We start from the raw sequence: 9,534 nt of genomic DNA on the forward strand, positions 1-9,534 counted from the left end.
AATTAAAACATCTGAATCTCAATCTTAGTTAGCTGTTGATACTATCTGCTGGACAATATTCCTTTTCGTGATTTGTAATTTGCAGAAGGAATATAGAAGATGTAGTTCTAGCTTTTTTAAACATTAAACACTCTGTTGATAATCTGTAGCTGTTTTAGCCCTTTTTCCTCTTACTATCAGGACAATTATTAAGTTTTGGTTACTGATTGATTATGAATGATATGAATTTTCATCGAGAAAACTAAAAATGAGACTGGGGAAATGTAGTTCCTTTTTGCTATCTTTCGATATATCCAGTCAACCTTCAAATTCTTATTTCAATTTGTATTCGCAATATGTATCCTCTTTTGTCTCAAAACCAAACAAATAAAAGCCTGAACCAGTGTCAATTAAAACTAACTCCCTTTTTCCTTCTAAAATGGCATTTCTGACCAGGATAAAAGATCAAACTAAAGAAGGAAGACAGTTCTTGAATTGACAGGTGGAGGAGCATCCTTTTCTCATAGCAGAATCCCATAGTTGAAAGTGGAAGAGAGATACTACTACTGCTCTACTCCACGAATTTTCTAATCCAAAATAATAAATACCGCGACAACACAGGGAAATGGAATTGTCATTGAATAAAAGATTGAATGGAGATAAGAGATTGCGTACGTAATTCTATTACTACTATACTGAAAAGACTATACTGAGGGGCACCTGAACTCTATTTTCGGACAGGGGTGTTGATGGTTGGAACAGTTTTTTTCTATAAAAAAAAAAATTAAATTAATTAAGTCGGTTTTTATTGATTCGATTTATGTAGATTTTGTCTCTTTTTTAGTTATTTATCGATTTTTTTTTAAATACGAAACATACACTATCAAATACATATTCTAGCGATTATATTTTTAATGTAACACTATCAAACCAATTGTTCTTTGACAAATATATCATTCACCAAGATATATTGATGATAATTAAATTAAATAGTGATGAATAATTTAAGGACTCAAATAAAAATAGATTCTTTTTAACACAAAATAGATTTTTGTACTTAGCAAAAGAAAACTACCAATCAAACTAGAATGTAAAGGCAAGAAACTAAATTATTATAATAGCAAAGAACTAGATTAAAAGTGCAAATGATTAACATGTACCATAAAATTTTAAAAACTTTGTATAAAAATATACATATATAGGTATAATAATAAATTTTAAATAGCTACTTCTATAGTCGATTTGGTTCGATTTTTTCGGTTATTTTTTTATTAAAACCAAAACCAACCAAATTTGATCGGTTTTTAAAATTCAAAATCAAAACCAAAACCAAATCAAACCAAAAAAGTATCATTTTTTGGTCAGTTTGGTTCGGTTTACAGTTTGGTTCGGTTTTCGAATTTTTTATGAACACCCCTACTTTCGGATATTGTCTATATTTAACATTTATCTTAATACTGTCTGGCTAAATTTTCCCTACCGTTATACTATCCTGCCAAATTTACCCCTGCCGTTATACTATCCTGCCAAATTTACGCCTACCGTTATACTATCCGATCAAATTTACTCCTACCATCAGCAAATTTTTAAGAATTACCCCCAAGTCTGTTAGGTGACCCAGAATCTCCAAATCATTTAATTAACTCACTTAATATTTTTCTTGATGCACTATTTTCGAATAATTGGCATTTACATGCTTTCTTAATTGAAAAAAAAAGAGAAAATATGAAAATAATACAAGTTTTGTAAACAAAGTAAGTAAATTGAAGAATCTAAATTAGGTAGCTCGTCTAAATTCTAAAAGTATTTACAACAACCTAACTTTAATAAATTCGTTGCATTAAAGGTATGAAGACTTTGCAAGTATTAGTGATTGAAGTTGAAGTTCCTTGGAGACTTTACATTGTAAAATTCAACTTTGCTTTAATCAAATGCATACGCATTGCGTACTCTTAAGTTAATCGATCAAACTCTACACTAACCAGACAATAACAAAATATATTCGAATATTCATGTACATATATGATGAGCAACTGCATATAATACACAATAAATAGACCCACTGAATTGTACGGTGTGTATATGATTAAAAAATAAATAAGATTTTAAACCAATTACAAATCCATTATCACAAGAACAAAAGTGAGTGTATTGATAATTAAAAATATCCATGAATAATTTGTATAGAGTAGTACATTTAGCATTAACATCAATAGTAATTTCTGAAAATATTGGAGCAAGAAGAACAACAAGTGATTTAAATAAAAGAAAATTGAAAGATTTTGGATTACCTAACAGATCAAGAGGCAATTTTTAAAAGTTTGTTGATGGTAGGGGTAAATTTGACCGGATAGTATAAATTTGGCCGAATAGTATAACAGAGGTTAAATGTAGACAATATCCGAAAGTAGAGGGATAAATAAGAACAACAAGTGATTTAAATAAAAGAAAATTGAGAGATTTTGGATTACTTAACAGATCAAGGGGTAATTTTTAAAGCTTGCTCATGATAGGGATAAATTTGGCGGATAGTATAACGATAGGGGTAAATTTGATCGGATTATATAACGGAGGTTAAATGTAAACAATATACGAAAGTAAAAAGGTATATTCAGCTCTTTTTTCCCTTCTTAAAATTGTTTAAATATGTATGTGTGCACCAAAGCTTAGAGAGTCTTATGGTTCTGATAATTGGGGCGCACCCTTGCAAATGAAGCAAGATGTTTAACTCTCTCTTTATACGCATGCTTAGTGTCCCCTCTTATGCTTTAATTAAGTTTTTTTATTTTTTTATTTTATTTTTCTATTTAGTTTATTCATTCAAAATCCTAAAATCTAACATATTGAAATAATTGATCTCCCTTTATTGCAAAATTTTATGTAGCTAAAACTAATAGCAGTATAATTAAAAAAGAAAAGAAAAAAGAAGAAGCTAATAACAAGTAGATGTTGATGTAATTCAATAATTTTAGTGTTCTTTATATGAAATATATATATATATATATATATATATATATATATATATATATATATATATATATTTTATTTAATTTAATATTTTAAATGATAATAAATTGATAGAAAAATCTAAGGGCGAATCCCTCAAACATAGCTATCTTATGGACCATTGTTCAGGATTGTCCTCGAAAAGCATAAAAATTGTATACACGGTGCGTTCTCACAAACAACAGGACAGAATCTTCAACCGAAAGTGAATTGCAAATACGTCAAGGCTGCAAAACGGATCCAATTGAAGTCTTTAAGGGCCAGTTTGGACATAAAATTTGGTTGAAGATTTATCCAAAAAACAATTCGTTTTTTTCCGAAATCAATGTTTGTTCATAAAATTTTTAATTTTCAAATTTTGGAGATTTTTAAAAATTTGAAAAACTGCAAAAAGTTATTTTTTAAAATTTTCACTCAAATCACTCACAAAACTTCAAAAACAACTCAAACTGAAATTTATGTCCAAACAAAATTCTAAATTTCAAATACCATTTTCACTTAAAAAAAAAATTTAGTCATTTTTTCGAATTTTACAATTTTTATGTGCAAACGCCTACTAAGTGTTTCATTTTGACACAATTAACAAGTTTAAAAATAAATAGAGTATACTCTAAAAAAAGTACTACTAATTAACCCGCATGCCTTGTGGTTCAGAATATTAGGTAATCCGATTTTCCAAGTAACTACACGTCAATTTTGTTTAGTTAATCTATGCCTTGGGCTGATTCTATTCCACGTATCGTGTCTTTCATCTCACAGTTTTTGAGATGATACCTTAGTTGTTTTTACAAATTTTAAACTCATAGCAGCAGATTATCTGAATTTACTAAGTAAAATATGAAATGACATAGCATAACTAGGTCCATGACAACATAAGTTGTTCTAACGTGTGAAATTACTTGCTATCAAGTCTAGTTCTGAACAAATTATTCGAAGATTTGTCTTTTAACTTTGACTAAAAAGTGTGGTTTGTTTGTGCATTTCACTTGAAACAACGAGGTTTCAGTTTGCAAGTTGTTGGTAGTTAATTTGTGAAATTGAGAGTAAATTTATCATGAACTTGAAAATTCTATTTGAAATTGAAATTGAATTTGTGGTCTGAAAAGTGCATTTCAAGTGAAAATTTTCAAATTTATAATTTTTATCTCCCAAATAATCTATAGCTTCACAAACGTTTTTCCCAAAAAAAAAAAAAAAAAAGTTGACAGTATCCAACACAAATCACAAAATATTTCAAACTTCAACTTCAGATTCAAATATTTGCCCAAAAGGGGTTTAATGATCTGAAATGCCGTTCAAATATATGTATTTTAGTCATTTTCATAATGCAGTCTTCCTTCATTAATTCGTTATCGGAATGTCATTAATAGAACAAAAAATTCTGTCACTATAATTCCTTGCTGTAAATTAGTGAGTTGTATTGTCAATTAAAATGGTAGGTAAGACATCTTTTAATTTTCTTATTCTGCTTGAGGGTCTGATTTTTCTAGAAATGACGGAAAGTAAATGGAATAAGAGTCTGCAAGTTTAGGTATGGTACAGCCTACAGCATAGTACTATAAAGACAAGCAGCTATATCTTGATAATAAGAAGTCGTCTTCTAGATACTCTTTGTGTAGGAAAAATGCTTTAATTGCCGCCTATTGAATTAATTCTCTCTTTTTTGCCGATTCACTTGTGTGATTTAAATTCTCTCCATCTTTTCACTCTCACATCCTGGTTAAGTTTTGTTTTTATCTATGTTTATCCACTAAATTATTTGGTAATGTTATTTAAGATCATCTTTGCAAGCCTATCTGATTCGGGAAAATCATCTAACTAAAGATGTATACACAAAAGTCTCTATATTTTGTTTTTTGCTCACGTAAACCTATAAATAGTCTGAGCAAATTGAATGTCTAAAAAGTGAAAGAGGGACTAATATTCAACCAAAAGTGAAAAGGCAAATTACCTCAAGATTGCATAATAGTATAAGAAACCGTTAATGCTGTATTTTGTAATAAATGACAATTCAAGAAATAAACATATTGTCAGCTCCCTGTTTAAATAATTGCAGCCTATTCCGCATAAGCTATTCGCTTTTTTGCCTTATTTATTATATATGGTGTTAGCTAACTTTGCGGCACTTTTCATTCTTTTTTCATCTAAGTTTAAGTTTTTTTTTTGATAGGATTTCAAGTTGCTCTTCAATATTCTTAGTTAGTTATACTTTGAGTAAATTTCATGGATAGTCATTCAATTTTGTGTGTTCATTACCTAAAAGTTACTTTTCTTTCTTTTATTACGTAAAAATTATTTAACTTTGTGTTCATTACCCATAAGTCATTTTTCTTTCTTTTGTTACACAAAAATCATTTTACTATGTTCTAGTTACCACAATAATCACTTTGACCATATTTTATAAACCTTTTACCTGAAAAGTCTATTATGCCATTGACATTATAAATTCTCCCATTTATGTAATACCTTCTATATTATATGTTAAATAATATACTTTTACCCAGATATTTTACTTATAATTAAAATAAATTAATATTATTTTATTTATTATTTTTATAATATATTCGTACATTTAATTTTTTTTATGACACTCAATTTGTTTAATCATATTCAAACATGAACATATTTTAAATATAGACATGATAAAAAATATTTTTTTTTTAATGTTTATTTAAAATAATAAAAATAAATTTATTTAACAAATGATAGTTTTTCTATAGTCAATAAAATTTTTAAAAGAAGTTTCAAAGATATTTGTGTTTGATATTAAGTTTTTTAAAGCTTTATCTATTAATATTATTTATTTGAAAGTATTAATCTGATGTGTTATTTTGCTAAATGTATGTATTTTATTTATTAAATTAATGGGTATGGCTTGGCTGATAAATCAATGAGTTTTGATTTTTTAATTTTCATTAAGCATGATTAAGAACGTAAAATTGAGTTTTGTTCACGATAATAATACTGACAAATTTAACAATACAACAACAATAACAACATACTCAGTAGTATCCCACACCGTGGGGTCTGAGGAGGGTAGTGTGTACGCAGACCTTACCCCTACCTTGATATATTTAATAATACTACTTATATATCTTGAAAATTAATATTAAGATAAATTAAATGTACGAATATATTATAAAAATAATAAATAAAATAATATTAATTTATTTTAATTATGAGTAAAATATCTGGGTAAAAGTATATTATTTAACATATAATATAGAATGTATTACATAAATGGGAGAATTTATAATGTCAAGGGCATAATAGACTTTTCTGGTGAAAGGTTTATAAAATATGGTCATAGTGATTATTGTGATAATTAGAGCATAGTAAAATACTTTTTGTGTAACAAAAGAAAGAAAAGTGACTTTTGGGTAATGAATACAAAGTTGAATTATTTTTACGTAACAAAAGAAAGAAAAGTGGCTTTTGAGTAATGAACACAAAGTTGAATGACCACCCATGAAATTTACTCCTATACTTCTTGACTGAAAAATGGTACCACATCTTTTTGTCTTTTTGCCAATTTCTAGAAAGGATTGAAAGTAGGGGCGGAGCTACAGTAGAGGGTGCGGGTTCAGACGAACCTAGTGACTTTTTCCGAGACTCTGTATTTGTATTAAAAAATTTACTATTTCTATATAAATACATCATGCCGAACCCAGTAACAAAAGAGGTTTGGGTTCAATGGTAAGAGTTCTGGGTTCGCTGCGAGAACATGTGGGTTCGAATCCTGTTGAAAGCAGTGTGTTATTTTGTTATTTTTTACAAAAAAAAAATTCAGAAAGCACAAACTAACGACGTCGTAATTCTCAAATAACTCCAAACGACACTTTGACTTACTTTAAACTAACATTTATTCTTTTTAATAAATAAAACATAAAGTCTTTTCTCTTTCTAATAAACAAATCTTTTTAAACAAAAACAGCCAACACGCCTTCTCGTCTTTTCAATTCCCAAATCAAAAAAGCTAGGGTTCTGCCTCTGTCAGTCTTTTGATCACTGCTACCACCATCTGTCGGAGCCGGATGCCCTCAAACTCTCACTGTGTATCAGTGTATGCTCTTTCTCCCTTAGAAGTTAGACCCTTCTTCCTTCTTCAATTCTTCTTTCCTGATTTTTTTCTTCATGTTTTCCTCTTATATTTTATATTTGACAATTTATACAAAATCTGATTTTTAATCTTTGATTCTAGGGTTGTCCCACATTTTGAACTTCATTCTCTTTGTCAATTTGTGCTTTTGTACTTTTCAAAAGTTCAAACTTGAATTCTCCGACAAATCGACAGACAAGGTATGTGGTCCTACTTTCTTATTTTTAGTTTCTTAGTGAGACCAACTTGCATTCTCATGGATACTACTCAGAAAGAAGCAAACTTTCATATGTAGTGGCTTTTTAACACTTTGAATGCTTCCAATGTTGGTTCAGTTTTTTCTTTTAATCTTTTTATAAAGTGGGTCTCTTTGTGAGATGAATAAATTGAATTGACTTTACTATATATACTAGCTAGCTAGACTAAGTTTACAAATTGAACTATGTCAAAGAAGATAAAGAATAGATTTTTTATAGCATTGTGAAACATACAACTTGAAGTTTAATTTGTGTTTTGTCATTTTTAGGGTCTTCTAGCAAAAGTCGATATGATCACGAGTTTTTACAAAGCTCAAGCTTCTGCAGCTTCTTCTAGCTCTCCTTTGTCAAGTTCTCTATGTCCAATTATTAGTAACAATATTAATCCTTCCCAAGCATCGAATAAAGTGTTAGATTATGAGCCCGATCTCGCTGAAAGAAAACCAATTTCAGCATATCCACCTAATTTACGTGACAGAGTAAGGAAAAATTATATACAAAATGGACCTTATCAACCTCGTGGTTTTGTCTTTCCAAAAAGAGATTTTGGAGGAATAATACATCAGTTTAATCCTGAATAGTTTAAAACTTCATGTTCTCAATGGTTATAATATAGCATTAAATAAGATGCAACATTTTATTTATGTTGTTACTTGTTTAAAAATGAGGTTGGAGGATATGGAAAAAAAGTAGGTGATACTTTCACAACAGATGATTTTAGAGGTTGGAATAAAGGTTTAAAAAGGCTTAAATCACATATGGGTGACGTGAATAGTGTTCATAATCAATGTTTCAAGATGATGCTAGATTTAATGAATCAAGCACAATCTATTCTAACATATTTGTACAAGCAATCTGAGAAAACTAAAAGGGAACATCGAGTTCGCTTGAATGCTTCAATTGATGTGATAAGGTATCTTTTGAAAGAAGGAATGTCTTTTTGGGGCCATGATGAGAGTGTAATTTCTACAAGAAGAAGCCTTTTTTTAGATCTCTTAAAATGGTATGCAGATAGGAAGGAAGATGTGAAAAATATGATATTAGAAAAAGCTCCAAAAAATAACACCATGACTTGTCCTGATATTCAGAAAAATATTGTGAATTCTTGTGCAAAAAAAATAGCGAAAGCAATTATTGAAGACTTGAATGGGGATTTTTTTGGGATACTAGTTGATGAGTCTAAAGATGTCTCTCATAAGGAACAAATGGCTCTTGTTTTGCGTTATGTCAACAAGGAGGGTGAACTTATTGAGCGATTCCTTGGTCTTGTTCATGTTAAAGATACAACTGCACATGCATTACAAAAAGCAATAAATTCTTTGCTTTTATAACATTCATTGCGTTCATCTTTAATACGGGGACAAGGGTATGATGGAGCTAGTACCATGCAAGGAGAAATCGATGGTCTTAAAGCTTTGATTCTGAAAGATAATCCTTCGGCATATTGCGTACATTGCTTTGCTCATCAATTGAAATTGACTCTTGTAGCTGTCACAAAGAAACACCATGATATAAATAATTTTTTTGACATTCTTGCTAATATTTTGAATGTTGTTGGAGGTTCTTATAAGCATAGGGAGATGCTTAGAGATGATCAAACTGAAAAATTAGATGAGTTATTAGTGTTTGGTGAAGTTCATATAGGAAGTGGATTAAATCAAGAACTTGGGCTTCAAAGACCAGGTGATACCCGTTGGGGATCTCACTTTAAGACATTGCGTAACTTTATTTCTTTATTCTCATCAATTGTTCATGTACTTGGAGTTCTTGCAAATGAGGGTTTAAATTATCAGGAGAAAGTACTGGCAAAAAATCTAGCGGAAGATATAAGATCTTATGAGTTTGTGTATATATACATTTGATGTTAAAAATAATGGCAATTACATATAATTTGAATATGGCTCTGCAAAGAAAAGATCAAGATATTGTTAGTGCTATGAAACTTGTTCATTTTACAAAGAGGCAATTGCAAACAATGAGGGAATCTAAATGGAATTCTTTGTTAGAAGATGTCTCTTCGTTTTGTGATAAGAATGGTATTGTGATCCCAAAAATGGATGAGAAGTATGGTCTTAGAAAGTCGAAGCGTAAAAGCTCAACTGTTACATATTCTCATCATTTGCATGTAGAAGTTTTTTGTGCCGCGATTGATTTGTAACTTTCGGAGCTTAACAGTCGTTTTAGTGAAGTGAA

At 29.4% G+C, this 9,534-nt stretch overlaps 1 long non-coding RNA gene across 1 annotated transcript; it reads left to right on the forward strand.

Moving 5' to 3' along the window:
* Positions 1 to 6,898: 6,898 nt before the first annotated feature.
* Positions 6,899 to 9,534, forward strand: LOC142176393 (uncharacterized). The gene is made up of 2 exons (XR_012704969.1): positions 6,899 to 7,048; positions 7,187 to 9,534. It is a non-coding gene; the product is annotated as an uncharacterized LOC142176393 (long non-coding RNA).

The sequence above is a fragment of the Nicotiana tabacum genome, chromosome 22, assembly GCF_000715075.1.
Source record: "Nicotiana tabacum cultivar K326 chromosome 22, ASM71507v2, whole genome shotgun sequence".
Taxonomy (NCBI): Eukaryota; Viridiplantae; Streptophyta; class Magnoliopsida; order Solanales; family Solanaceae; genus Nicotiana; species Nicotiana tabacum.